Source organism: Scomber scombrus, chromosome 19 (assembly GCF_963691925.1).
Source record: "Scomber scombrus chromosome 19, fScoSco1.1, whole genome shotgun sequence".
Classification (NCBI taxonomy): domain Eukaryota; kingdom Metazoa; phylum Chordata; class Actinopteri; order Scombriformes; family Scombridae; genus Scomber; species Scomber scombrus.
In genome coordinates, this window is record NC_084988.1 from 20,892,328 (window position 1) to 20,908,281 (window position 15,954).

Consider the following 15,954-nt stretch of genomic DNA (forward strand, 5'->3'; position numbering starts at 1 on the left):
AAATGCCACAAAAACACTTAATGGAAGCTGCGGAGTGGTGAATATACCTGCTGAGTAGGGATGCTCGATATTGACTGCTCGATATTCTGTCGATATCGGATATTCCGTTATTGTCCGGTAAACGTCCCATGCTGCGTTCATGCAGGCTTGGAAATGCTGAAGCCTACAGAACAATATCGGTTATAAAAACCCAATACCGATACTTCCTTGGTTACGTGTAGACAAAAATGATGAATTGAGCATGATTACAGAAACATTACCTTGATGGTTAAAACAAAACCAATATAAACAATGCTGACTGAGATGGGTTTCACACCGCTGTCTCAATTAATACTGTTGTTTCTCTTGTGATGACACTTTTTGGCAGGTTTCGCCACTACCAGTGATTTCTCCCACTCAATATGGAAATGGAAAATGCATTCTTGTGACTGAAATGCTGTTCTGCCACACTACATCAAAGCCTGGAAATCATCCAAACAGTCATTACATCAGATTATTTGTGATCTTTCATCTCCTTTGTCATTTTTCCTCTTTGTACAAAAAAAAAAAAAAAACCTTAAAAAGAAAACAAGTACAGAAAGTGGAGAGTGGCTGGTACTGTTACACGTGTGCTTCAGTGAGTTCAGATTTCATGTAGGAGCATACTGTACAATTATATGTAATTGTCCTCACTTGTGTGGGTTGTACATGTGTTCATATTTGTGCATGCACATCTGTGCACGTGGGTTCACTTGTCTGTGCGTATAAATATCTTTCATCACCTCAGGTGTGTTTGAAGCAGATTTTCAGGGGAGTCAGAGATAAATCATCCGAATCCTTGCTGACATCAAAACCCCTGAAGCACTAATCAGCGGTAGTCTCAAACAAATGCGAACAGGCAGCGAGACGACCACTATGTGGGCTTCAATCACCTCTGCTGATGACTTACTTTACGTGTGTGTTTAACAGGTATCTAGGCTGTTGAGGAAAGAGATAAGAGGAAGAGATGGAGGACAAAAAAAGGAATGCAGAGAGGAAAGACGAAAGAAAGGCAGAGGCAAAAACACAGATTGTTTGCTACAGTCAGGATTAATCCGCCACTTGTCCTCCAGTCCAAAATAATAAGAATAACATCTTTCACCAAGATTTAACATGTATTTAATATCTCAAACATGAGCCCTTTAACAAACCAATGTTATATCTCATTCATTCATGAATGTGTATTTCAACATAGTTAAGTGACCTTGTAAGATGTTATACTGTACATGCACAATACTTACAACTCTTGCTTTCTATGAATATGAAAGTGCATGAAAATGAAGGTCAAAGCCATCGTGTAAAAAAACAACATTGAAGCAGCATGTGACCCATGCTCCAGAACCTCCACTATTCGCTTTGAATCAAATCAATCTGTTAAATGCAGATATTGTGCAATAGCAGGGAAATGAAGTTTCCAGCCCTGCACATCATCTCCCACACTTATGGTTTTCCCATACTTCTGGTTTAATTGTGTCAACTTATCGTGAAGAGGTTACATAGAAAGCTGAAATGAGGAAACAAGAATGAAAAGAACAACAGGAGAAGATACTGACACTGCAATTGAGGGATTTCAATGTTTGTAGAGTTGTTTTTTTAAAGTCAATATGAGCAGTTTGTTGCATATGTGGGAGTACTGTATAATGGAGGTCACTGAGCGACTAAAACAGAGAAAATGAATACAGTGCATCATAGAATGTATACATATAATTTGCACTGTGTTTCAAAGCCAAATTGATACTCTTTGATTCAGGCTTCAGCTTTCATTTTACTCTCTTTAAAAATGAATCAATTTCTTCAATTTGTTTTTCAAATTGTGACATTCCACAGAAAATCACATCTAACCACACTAACGGTAGTAAATACAGGCTGTTACATTCTGGATGACTTTGTTTGCAGGTGTCTAAGGAGGATGAATTGGTATTTTCTTGTATCTTTTTTTCAAGTTACTGATTCAATAATACACCCTTACCTTTCTTACCCCAATGTGGAATGTGCCGTCTGATTGATTGATTAGTAATATGAAGCAAACATGACATGATTGATTGATCCGACAAATGCTGACAAGTCTCATCTCATCATCAGTGTAGTCACGAGATGACACTTGAAATAATCATCTTACTCATTAAATATGTTGCCTTTGCTACATTACAGCAGCACTGCTTTCTTTCCCGAAGCTTTATTATTAATTTATTATACTAAATATAAATGTAAAGTTATTCTAATGTTAGTGGAGGTACCCTTTACTTGGATTGAAATAGACCGCTTTCACTTTTAACCCCTACATACTGTTCAGGGTCTAATTTGACCCATTTTTACATTTGAGAAAACACCTTAAAAAATGTCTCTTTTAAGCCAGACATTTGATGACTTTTCCTAATGTAATCAAGATTTTACAAAAAATGGAAATATGTCCGCTTTCTACAAATGTTATTGTGCAGCTGTGACACATTTTTTGTTGAGTGTTTGAGTCATATTTATTCAAATATTCAACAAAAAGTGCAAAAACTAAAGAATGTCTGCTTCCTAAAAGTTTCATTGAGGATTAATCACCAATTTATCAATGATTGATGGGGTATTCAACTCTGACATTATGTAATAATAGACTAATTATGAGTGGATACTGTGAAATACCCAAATATGAACAGTATGTAAGGGTTAAACACTGCAGGAAACCCTGATAGGGACTACTTACAACACAGTTTAAATAGTACAAACAACATATGATAAATATAATAAGAATGTGTTACTTTCAGTGTCTACTTGTGTAAATAATCAAAGTTCTGGACTTTGATGTCCTTCACGTTATCTTATTTCCATCTTGAAAGCAGCAAGGGACAAGCACACATATATATCAGTCATTTTCACTCATTAATGTCAGTCCTTCATTTGTGCATGGCATGGCTCTCAGGATGTATATCCTGCCACAGGTGTATTGAATTCATCAGTTCAATCACAGTAAAAAAGTCCAGAGAGAAAAAGAGAAGCCAAATAGAAACCTAGGAGCCAATATGACACATACATGTGGTGTAGTATACAGTATAAATGTATAGTATATCTCCACCAATTACCCAAAGCTAAATTGCCTTGAGTTAATTAATTAGTAAAACAATTGGAGACATTGTGTAAGGTAAAAATTCTAATTACGTCCAGAGGGAGCCACATATCTCCCCCTTGACAAGAAGCTCCATCTTTTTCAATCCTTATATATTTAAGCTGTTCAATAATTTATCTCCAATAAAATATAAGTGAAGCATTGCCCATGAATAGCAATGTTTCCCCCACATATATTCTTGGGCATGAACATAAAGGAGCCTAAATCATGCTTGAAGTGTACATATAGCTCTTGGTCCCAGTGTGAATACAAAAAAGTCTGTCAAATATGTGCAGGATCTTCTTATGAAATCCACCTCACGTCCATGAGTGAAGCAGCTGTACACATCACATAAAAGTTAAAAATAAGGAATTTCATCCTATAAAAACTGGAAAAACGCCTCAGTTAAATATGATGAAAAACACAAGCTGCTCTATAATAATAAACTTTTTAAAGCACTTAAAAGTAAAGGCAGAGAAGAGTGGAAGCTGTGAAGGAAAAAAGGATTAAATGGAAACAAAGGAGCTATGGACAACAAATCCACACAAGAGTCCTCCTGTCGTACAGAAATATAAATCACTGAGTTTTAAAGCCGACTCCACCATGATGAGAGCAGAATGGCGATAAACAGAGAAAGGGGGACGAAAATAAAAACAGTGAAAATCCTCCTGCCAGACCTGAATTTCAATCAGTAGGTCTCTATCAAAGCCCATTTTGCCATGAATAGTTGAGGAGATTCATACCTGAATTTCACACCTGAGGACACCTGCAGATACTCCACTCCTGCTGCTTAGGGAAGATATTGGAATGATTGTGCTCTTCACTTATTTTAATTATATTTTTTTTATATGCCAGTGTCAGGGTTATCAGTGGGTTTTAGACAGGCTTTTTGTAAAAAACAAACAAACAATTTTTAATTGTTAACCAACAAAATAACCAAATCTATGGTTGTCTTAGTTTCTAATTTGCTTCAATTAGACATCATTAAGAAGAAAATAGTATAGATGTTTCTAATTTCTTTAAATTATGCGTCTTAAAAACATTTTTTGCTTGATTATCTTTCAAGAACGTACATTTATGGATTTTGCTTTCATCAGATATAAATGATTTAAGTCTTTACTCAGCATTTTCCTACTCAGCCAATATTATCTAGGATGGGTTCAAATGGATTAATTAGTACTTTTCTAGGAGGTCACTGCTATCCAATGGGCAGATAAACTATACTATGAAAACTGTACACTCAGTGCATGCTACAAAATAATTATATAACAATGATATTAGACAAATTAGACAATTTACAGCTGAAATTCATCAGTATCAAGGAAACCAGCCCAGTTTACTGTAGTTCAAACTTAAAGATAACAGCTGCATTACTGGGCAAAATAACCTCTTCATTATCAGAGTATAACCAAGAGATGACTATGACTGTTTTTTACTCACTGCTAGAACTATTTGAAGGCCAGCACTCAACTGCTCTCTAGCTATGGGGCTGGAAATTACATGAATGAAAGAACCCTAAAAATCATTTATTACAGGTGTTAACAACAAGAGTCCTCATCTCAGTGTCTTCTTGAACAGCAATAAGACACAATCTTTGTCAAATTTTTGAAATATCAAATCAACCCCATAAATCAACTAGCAAAATCCACCAATTATAGCAGCTTTCCATTTGAATTGGAAAGACAGTCCTTCATCTACTTGGGCTGCGTTACACGACTATAAAAGGACCTTTACGAAGTCAGAACTTCGTCAAAACTACACACCTGTAGCTTTGAAATGTATATGTGTGTGTGTGTGTGTGTGTGTGTGTGTGTGTGTGTGTGTGTGTGTGTGTGTGTGTGTGTGTGTGTGTGTGTGTGTGTGTGTGTGTGTGTGTGTGTGTGTGTGTGTGTGTGTCCCAATATTCCCAGTAGTTGCCCCATTTCACCACCCACTTTTGTCCGGGTCAAATTTGACAGAGGAGGACCATAGATGCTATATTTTTTTATAAAACACCCACAATTCAATGAAAGCAGTGATCATTAATTTTAATTGTGAAGACCGTAGTGAGGAACCATCCATGTTATTTTTGGGATATTCTGTGAAAAAAACACTATATTTCTGATATTAAAATATTTAAAAAAGGTTCAAAATTGATCTGAAGACAACAGGAGGGTTAAGATACTTTCTGCATTTTAATTCCAATACCAATATTTTACATAGTGTAAATCTGTTCACGTAGCTTCCCTCAGCTCCAACAAATGAAGCTTAGCGAAAGTTCAGTCAGAAGACTCTAAAACATACAGGCATAACTGGTAACTTCTGCTTCCTTCAAGCATGCTCATCTATTACCTAGATGTATATGTCTAGGGCGTTATTCAATTGTTGCCAGTCACCTGTCAATCTCAGCAACCAATAGCAAAACGCCACACTTCAGCCTTAGCCTATCATCCTGTAGTGGTCCGTTTAAATGTGCCTCTCTTCCTTTGCTTCAGTCCTGTCATACAGCTGTTCCTGCGCCCCACCAACTCCCCATCTCTGCCATAATCTACAGGATCTGCAGTCTATTCCCATCTGCCATCTTCTCTTCAGTCTCATTAGCAATCATCATCACCAGTGTCTGGACTTCATGGGGGATCTACATATATATGCAGCTGTTCAGAGATGATTCCTCATGGAGTTCAAGCGCCAAAGACTTGGTCATCACTAAGATTTTGTTCATTACATATTTACAATAAATATCTTTCTATTTACTTGTCTCTCCTGATTGAAATGGCAGGCATGCAAAAGGAAAGACATGCCTATTAATTTAACTGTGTTACAATATTAGGAAAAATGTCAAACAAAACATCCTGCAATATGCCAGACTCATCAATGCTGAGAAGCAGGCAAAGTTAATTACAACATGATTCGTGTTGTTTCTTTCTTTCCACCGCAGAGCTGTGACTGCTGCTTATAATTCAATGGGATGTACAGACAAATCATCTGATAGCCTTCCCTTGACATGTTTCCAGTTTTTTTTTTTTTTTAATTTTGCACATAAAAAACATAATTGGAAACAATGGAAATTCCCAAAAAATGTAAATATTGCAAAAGAAAGTTTTCATGCTTGGATGAGTTGGAAAAGGTGATGTATTGATAAAAACAAAGTGCAATAGTGAATAAATGATGATGTACAGCATGTGACTTAAATGTCCTTAAGCTCTTCTTCGTCTCTGGGCAGCATTCAATATGTACATGTATGTATAACTGACACAAGGTTTTTATTAAAACATTTCCAAAAGCAAGAAGTTGTAATATTGGATGTTCTCTCCATCTCCACTGTTCATTATGCTCTAGATCACCAGGATTTCTATCACTTTTTCCGTCACTTCAGCTTTAACTGTCGCTCTATTAATTAAGTGATCCTGCTACACCGTGGTTTTAATTTGATGCACTCAACTATTCATATTTGCAAAACAGTAGTGCTTGGAAAAACACATTAATTCACATTTTCTTCTCTCGACTTCCTGAAATTAATTTGCCGTACAATTGGATGGAAGCCTTACTAAATACACGTGTGGGTAAAAAATACTGTGCCATCTGTTCAGTATCACTGAATCTAGTATCTGAACTCAATGTAGGAAAACAGACCTGTCCTTTAGATTCTACACTGTATTCATGACCTTGGATGAAGTGTATGCACTGAACCCGTAGGCGCATCCTGCATTTACTGTTGATGCCCTATCAACAAATATATAATGAATGAATAAATGGCACTAAACTGGATCTTGATGCTTTTCATGGTCTTGAATTTATACACTTTGCACCTGCTGACACCCTGGTGGAAAGGTGTTAGGGTATTACAGGGAATTGTCTGGCTTTAAATGGATCAGAAATGGCAGAACTCTCCTAAACTGGAACTGTTACGCTCCATAAATGCTCCATCAAACCTGAGCTGCGGGTTGAGCTCTGCATGGCAACGCAGGAGGTGATGATTCAAAGGTCCCAAGCTGAACACAAAAGACAATAACGGGACATTTTATATGCACAAGGTCAATTTATTCAGATGCCCAGAAATCCGATCAGCTCACCAGACCGGTTTTATTTTCTAAGTCTATCTGGAGGTTCTCAGTGGATTTGTTTAGGAGTAATTCATGAAAATTCATACCGTTTAAATACAGTATGAGAAGGGCAATGGGTGTCTGTGAGCCATAACGTGTATCTGTCAGCTTCTGTATTATTAACTGGTCAAATTAAATTCCCCATATCTTAGTTTTGGTTGGATGGGCTCCAATCCCAATCCAATTGACTATGGTATTATTGGGTAACGAGTTAATATCAGGAAAGAGCAGGGCCTATTTGAGAATAAAATTTAATTTCTACAATGAAAATGTCTTCATTGTGTTAATTGCACTAATAGAGAACTGGAATATAATTACAAAGTTCAGGGGCTGCGGAACTCATGGAGCTAAAACTTACTGCTATATACACTATACTATATATACAGTAGAACAGTAGGACAGGTTTAAAATGTATCCAACCATGGTATAATATATTCTTTTTCTACTATATTTAATTATAAAGGATATGTTTATCAATTCAGTAATCCTTCCATCCATCCATCATCAATTTAGGCAGATCATAGCAAAAATCACTGAACTTAATGAAAAATATGGCCCCCACATGATTTGTGTACAACAGTTCAGAGGGCGTGGGGTCACATGATAAACTGTTTTTGCGGCTTGTTTTTGATGTCATGCACATCAAAACACCTGCATCTGATTGATGGATTTTATTTATGGATTATCAGCAGGGTTGAAATTGATATGATCTAGGTGGGGGTCTCTAATTTAACTTACATTGTGATTTCAGTCAGAAAGAGAGAAAGGGATTTCACTGCTCATTATATAGACTAACATGTTCACACGTGCATGCACACACACACAGCAGCCCACCTCAAGCAACAACTGCACCATGTAGATTACCGCAACAATTATTTACAATACTGAAATATGAAGTCAAAAATTATGAGGGCTCACACCACAGAGAGAGATTTCACAGGACATAATCTGGCCCAACATTTACACACACAGCAGCCCACAATTAGGCCATATCAAGTACATTGGGACAAGACATTCTTTTTTGTGCTAATTTGTAATATGAGAGTATGATGGCGCATACCACAGAGAGCGGGAAAGATTTCACTGCACAGTGCTTAGTCCAACTCATGCTACAGACCACAATTAGGCCATTTGAAGTACATTATGACAAGAAGTATTGTGTTTTTGTTTGTTTAAATATGAAAGGTATGACACCACAGTGCATACCACAGAGAGTGAGAGAGACTTAACTGTTAAATACATGGGCCAAGACGTTTACACACACACACACACACACACACACACACACACACACACACACACACACACACACACACACACACACACACACACACACACACACACACACAGAAGGCCAACTACATGCTATAACAGTACTACCATGTATATTACAACAACAATGCATTATTTAATTAGTATGAAATAAAAAGTTTGAAAGAGCACACCCGAGAGAGTGAGATAAAGGTTGTGGGGGGGATTTCACCGGACACAACTTGGCCCAACATTTACACATACAACAGCCCACAATTAGGCTATACCAAGTTGCGACAAGAAATGTTTTATTTTCCCTAATTAAAACGAAAATGAAAGTATGACGGCGCATACCACAGAGGTAGAGAGAGAGACATTTCACTGCGCATTGCTTCGTCCAACTCACGCAACAGCCCACAATTAGGACATATGAAGTACATTGTTTAAATATGAAATGTATGACAGTGCATACCACAGCACAATAGCCTAATAAAAAATAAAAGCCATCCTTACCTTTACGCAGAAAATAAGTGCTCTGCTTTCAGCTGGCTTTGGTCGTGGTCCTGGGAGCCATGATGCTGAGGTCCAGTGTCCTTGGTTAATCCAAGACTGGACAAACTGCAGAGGGTCGAATTTTTCAATGGGGGGCCCATTGAGGTCCACAAACAACAATCTAGCAAGGCTCTTGGCTCTAAGACGGTTCCTGGTCTTGCAGTCAGTGTCATTATCTGCAGAAAAACCTCTCTCACACTCCGCAGATGTCGGGAGAATAGACTTGGCAGCAACCAGAAGTCTATTTAAGATTCCAGCCTGTCCCTTGCCTTGCAATTTCCAGTCTCTGAAATTACTGATAGCTTCATTGACTACGCTCCATGCATTGGCTACACATCACATGCTCCAAATAGAACAAGTTCTGATCTTTCTTTTGGCCAGAAGTGCTGATCCATGGGCTTCAGCATGGTTACCAGCTCACTTTCAGGGAGATGCCTGTTGAGATTATCAGTGATTGACCGGTAAATTTGAGACTTTCTTATTTTAGGATCAGTTTCAGTGAGATCAACCTCTTTGAACTGGGTGTTGGTTATGGCCTATTTTAACCTTAAATTCAGTTTTCCCTGCTTGGTCATTTACGACAGAAAGCACATAAAATGTCTGGTGGTTCGAACAACTTGGTTTCAACCGTTCTGTGCTATGATTGGTTCAGGGGCTGTAACGTGATTCAGAGGGGCATATTTGTCACCATAGCTACATCCAAGTTGTCATTGACATTAATTGAAGGTGACAGGTAAAGATCAAGTATAATAAGATAGTAAGACTAATTTTAAAATAAAAATATCATGATGTTCAGCTTATGGTTGCAAATAATACAAATTTGAAGCCTGGACTCCAAAATGACAGCCCGGAACACAGGAATGCATGAAAGAGTCATTTTTTGGAAGTGGGGGTCAAGAAATGTAGTTATAATGGGTTTCAATGGGGACATTTTTATCCCTAAGGATCTCAGAAGGAGTTTTTTTTCTTTCAAATCTGACACTACAATCAGTGTTGTTGCTAATCATTGACATATCCCAGACTGCTCACTCTGCTCACTACTCACTTTGCATTTAGTATATGGGGGGGAAAAATGGTTTAAAAAAATAGGCGTTATATGTAAACAAACTGGCATTTAAAGGGTTAAGAGATTTGTATTAACTAATTTATTAGCTGGTTAGGCCTGGTTTACAGCATTCAGTAGGCTCCTGGGCTATGCTACATGTGGCAGGCAGAGGTATTTGAAATGGCTCATCATGTAACAACAAACTTTTTGGCTGCCTTAGTCAAAAGCCAGAATTTATGTCTTTTCAACAAATGTCCGAAATTTTGTAAATATACTCTTTCGTGATTTTTGAGTGACTATCCCCTTCAATGAACAACTACGAACACCAGTGTTACGCCAAGGAATGGAAGAAGAGAAAGGTAAACACTGATTGCAATGACTGACTACTGATGGTAATTTTTGAAACAGTTATTGTGGTAAACAATACAGAGGTACTTCTGTAGGGATCTTTTCCACGTTGTGAGCCAATGATAATGACATTTATGAGCCTGTCACTGGTGAAAAAAAGCGCTTTATTTAGACGTAGCATGTCCGCCGTTTAATTGCACTTAGAACCATCTGACCTAATGGTGACAAAATGGCACCTCTCTATACACGGCTGTGCCCCACTTTATTATATAGCACCTCACAGTGGCTCTGTGAGGAAGTGCAGTCATTGTCACTGTCATTCAAGAGAGTTATGATGTGTAGTTCTGCTGGAATTTTTTTTCTTTTTGCCTGTTTGCTTCATTTATGTACACATTGTCCTGAAAACTGTATTATTTGTGAGTAAAATAACGTTTGATGATAATGTTTAAGTGACCCCCACAGATGTGTGATTTTACTGCTTTCATGGGAGCCCTGTCCCCTCTCTATAGGCGCTCAGCTCCCATTGGTCCCCTGAATGATGATGAACTCAAACCCTGATTATCAGACACAGAGACAAAAGAATCCCAGGGATAACATGTAAAAGTGAAAACACTTATTTCCAACATGGTCCCAATCTATAGATTTCTACATAAAATCCAACAACAATCATGCCGACGGTGATGCATGTTGACTATCCAGACACATAACTCCTTTGCTTGACTGCTAGTTCTGTCTTTATGGTGCGTTTAATGTCTCAATGCAGCTGTCCTTGAGTTCAGCAGAGAAAAGTAGAAAGAAAGAAAGAAAAAAGAAACTGGAATCTTGCTACAGACAAAAAACAGGGAAAATGATTCAGGTGGCAGCTATCTGTTTTATTTATTTTGTTGACTTATCTGTCAGTGATATTCTGATTAGTTGAATATTGTTAGTCTCTCAAGAATCAGATAATAGTAAAAAATGATCTCCATAATTTCCCGGAGCCCAAGGTGACTCTTTTCAAATGACTTACTTTAGTCTAAAACCCTGAGATACAGTATCTACATTCCAATGATATAAGGCTTAGACCGAATCACACTGGAGAGCATGGAACCTTAAAATGTTTAACATTTTGCTGAATAAATAACAGATGTAATAAATGATTATCAAATAATCTCAAGTAACTGATAATTACATTTTTTTGTCACTGACTAATGCGATAGTGACTATAATGACTTACTGAACACTTACTGCAGTGATTACATTTAAGACATAATGACTCCCTGCAATCTTACCTTTCATGTGACTGCTGCTGTACAGTAATGCTAATATGTTGTCCTTGACTTGAATAGCAATGCGTTTAGAGATATAAAGAGAACCAGAGAAAGGGGGAGGGAGGAGGATAGAGGGTCAAATAGACAGAGGAGGAAGATGATGAATTTGTATGTATAGATGAAAACAACATCAATGAAGGAATCCATTCTTCAGAGTATGCGAAGATTAGATAATCTCTCTGCGTTTGTCCACCCCTCCCTCTTTGCATCTCTGTCCTCAGCACAGCAATTTCATTCCATTCAATCTGCTTTATGGCGACGGCTGTTGAAAACAAACTCTGCCAAAAGCATCAAAACAAAACCAATCAACATTTTTGGGCCATAAATTGCATCCCATCTCATGTGTGGACCTCTCAATTCCTCCACCCACCCAACACACAAACACACACCAATCAGACAATCCATCTCTTACTGAGATTGTTCTGTAGTGGTGCAGAAGGGTTTTTTAATGCGGAAGGGGTAGGGCATGGAGATTAAAGGGCCATTTTACTGAAAAACAAAGTCATATTAAACTGTCTCATCTTCATTGGGCAGTTGAGAAATGATTCCATCTATCTTTGATGGGGAAACACAGTCCAGCTAACAGATCACTTTTAATGTTTTATCTGCCTTCCTCTCTGTCTCTGTCACACCCTCTGTCTGACTCTTTGTTTGGTCTCTTGATGTCTCTTGTTCGCTTTGTCTCTTATCATACAGCAAAACCTCTCTTCAGAAGTGACATAACTTTAGCAACTTGTTGGAACATGGCACAACATTAAAATGACAAATTGTACAGCCTCAATACACTACATACTGACATCCAAATGCTGTATTTTGATAGTCAGCCATTATACCTTTATGTGATGAATATGCCATGGGTGTTAATATGATGCTCTAATGTGTCCTATTCATCCATAACAGCATTTGTGAGGTCAGGCTCTTACTGGCTTTGTACATTGGAACACTGTCATGTTGAAACAGGAAATAACCTTTCCCCAACTGTTGGAAGAACATCTAAAATATCCATATACAGTGTGTATCAGGGTTCTGATACAATAAAAAAAAGTAATTCATAATCATACTGACATTTATAATGACAGTTATTTGATGACAGTTATTTTAAGCCATTCAATTGGAAAGTGGATAATAAAAGGCTGTCTGGAAATGAGCAGAGAAAGATAGATGGAAGAATGGCATGTGACAAAAGGTCCCAGGCTTAATCAAGCCAGGCTTCTTGTCGTTCATAATCAGCCTGGAACAAAATATGAAACACAGACACTGGACAACCCTTTGTGCATACTGAGAGCACATATACACATTAAGTTCATGTTTCTTTAAGTGCTTTAAGATAGAAAATTGAAAACAGTAATTTGCTTAAGGACTTAATTTTATTTTGAATGCATGTATGAGTGGAAATTGAGTCCTTGCTCACTTTTTGTACTGCAAAAAGATGTGATCTCTGTAGCCTTGCATGCAGACAAACTCAAGCAGTCTATTTCCATACTTGTGGCCTCAATTCACTTTGTCTGTCTCCATTTGTTTGCTGCTCAGGAGGAGAGCATTGTGTGTGTGTGTGTGTGTGTGTGTGTGTATGTGTGTGTGTGTGTGTGTGTGTGTGTGTGTGTGTGTGTGTGTGTGTGTGTGTGTGTGTGTGTGTGTGTGTGTGTGTGTGTGTGTGTGTGTGTGTGTGTGTGTGTGTGTGTGTTACTAAGTTGCTGTGCACGACCCAGCATGGAGAGGCACATCTAATATGCTATATAAACAACACTCTCTTCCTTAGTTCCTTTCACAGTGGCTCTCTTCTATTTTCTGTAAGTCTTTCTTCCTTTCTGTTTCCTTTATGTTTCATCACATCAAGTCTGCCTTTCCACAAAGAAATTCAACATCTGCCGACTGTTTACTTTGATCACTGTATGTGTGCATGTGTGCTTGTATTTCTATGTACCAGTCTGCATATCTGTGTGTTCTTGTGCTTGAATAATTTGCATTTGTTCATAGGCTTTGATAAGGTTAGGATTCTGGTTTAGAGTTAAGATTATATTTAGGATTATAGTGTGTGGTGTTGGGCGTATAAAGTTGTATCTTATTTATTGCATAAAAGATCCTGACTGAGAGCTTTGTGTGCATTTTATTTATTTATTGTATTTTGTGGCAGTTGTTTAATCCAGGCTTTGAAACAATTCTCAAAGAGCTATATTTGTCTTATTAATTTATTTTTTATTGTGATTCTGAAACCTTTGTTAGGTCCACAAATATGCTAAATGCAATTACTCAAATAAAAATAGCATTGCTGGGCCCAGTTGGTGGAAATGTGCAACCCTGGTGAACATATACAATGTGAGCTCTTACGTAACAGTGGATCAATTTCAGTCCTCAGGGAGGTGATATATGCTAGTTACCCGATAGCAGTAGACTCAAGGGCAGATCCACCATTAAATCAGCCGACTCGCCATACCATCGCACTCATTTCAGCCATGCACACTACCAGAAGACTCACTGTGGATTTGCATAGCATGCACATTTTTTTCAGTTCATACTTTTCTTCAAACTTAACTGTCTTTTGCAGTTCTAACAGGGAGCTCTTGGAGTGGAGGAGCGGCACGTCTCTGTGGACACAGAGTAAACACAGTAAATTAACTAAGCTGAAAAAAATGCTTTATTTATACAGTTGCCTAAGTAGTTATGCTTTGTTTGTTGTTTTTAACTCTGAAATGTGTGATTGTAGTAAGCCAAGTTAGCTCACAATACAGTACATTAGCATAAGCTAATGTAGATCTAAATTCAGTAAATCCAGATCTGAGCGCATTTGTAGGTAATTTTTCAACTCTCCCCATGTAATAACTGCAGGCAAATTAACAATACCTACTTTTTTCAGTGACCTCCCTGGTGCTACTGTAATTTAAATCCCTTCTAGATACATCAGATCAGCACATCTGAGAACTTGAGCTTGAAAAACACATACCCCGCCCTTTTCAGGGGAAAAACACACACTTACCATAGACTTCAGTTTAAAATAGCAGTACAAAACAACAGAAAACCAACTTAAATAAATTAGTTTATAAATAAACAAAATACACTATGTGCCTGATTTACTAAGATCCCAAATAGTGGGTACTAAAGTGCGTGTACAGTGTAATAGATTGCGCGTCTCGTTTGTGTGTGTTTTTTCCGGGTGATCTACTAAGAATAACTGCATGAATGAAAACAGGTGCAACAGGGTGGAGACAGTAGTATTTAAATGAGGGTTTTGCGTGTCTTTATGGAGAGTTTGGACGAGCAGAAAGCTGCAAGCACAAAATGAAATGTGATCAGGTTCTAGTGGAAGAGATTAACAAATAGTTATAACAAAAACAAATATTACCAGAAAAACCGACATACGGAAGAGCATTTGTGACAAATTCAATGCTGTTAGTAAAACCACAAATATTCCACTCCAAAATATTAACACGTGTGGAAAAAATCCATCCTGTGCGTATTCTGTCATTGTGCCTCCGTCTCCTCCTCTCCACAGTGACAAAAGTCATCTGTGCGCAGTGCACAGCCGGTTAATACCTGCCCTTCAAAGGTATTATTTATAGACGCAGCTTCTGTAAGAAAAGTTACCTTCAGGTCTGGTAAATCACAATGCGTGTGCTAAATGACATATTTGCATTTTCTTATTACTGTATTACTGACAGTTATTCTTGCCCAACTGCATTTACACAATACCCCTAACACTGACCAACAATCATGGACATTGAATAGAAGTAGGACGAAGAAGTGAGAGAGTCAAAACATAACAAAACAAGCTTCGGCATTACAGGAAAACTGCAAATGTTTTCTAAAACAAAGGACCTTCCCATTGGCCTTAGCACTTTCACAAACCAAGCTGATGCTTTTATCCCCGAACCCTGGTTCAAAAACGTGGAAGGCTTTACAGAAGAGCAAGCCTCACAGGTGGAGGAAGAAACAAAAGACCAATCTGCCTGGAAGGTTTGGCACTGTATATATACTCAGTTTGCACCAATGAAATTAAGTGCAATATAGAAAATCTCACAATAAAAAAAAATGTGTCTCAATAGAAATAAGACCAACCTGTCGAACCCTCTATTTAAACCAATTACAGTAAAGGCCAGAAACTAAGGAATTCATTCTCATTCTGCCCACAGTAACTCAAAGCAGTTGCAAGTAGTTGGAAGTATAATTACTGGCTGCATACAAACTGAATTGTCCTATCACCATGGCAAAGTAGTCCTACGTTTATGTGGCAAAATCTTAGATAACTGCACCCTTGAATCA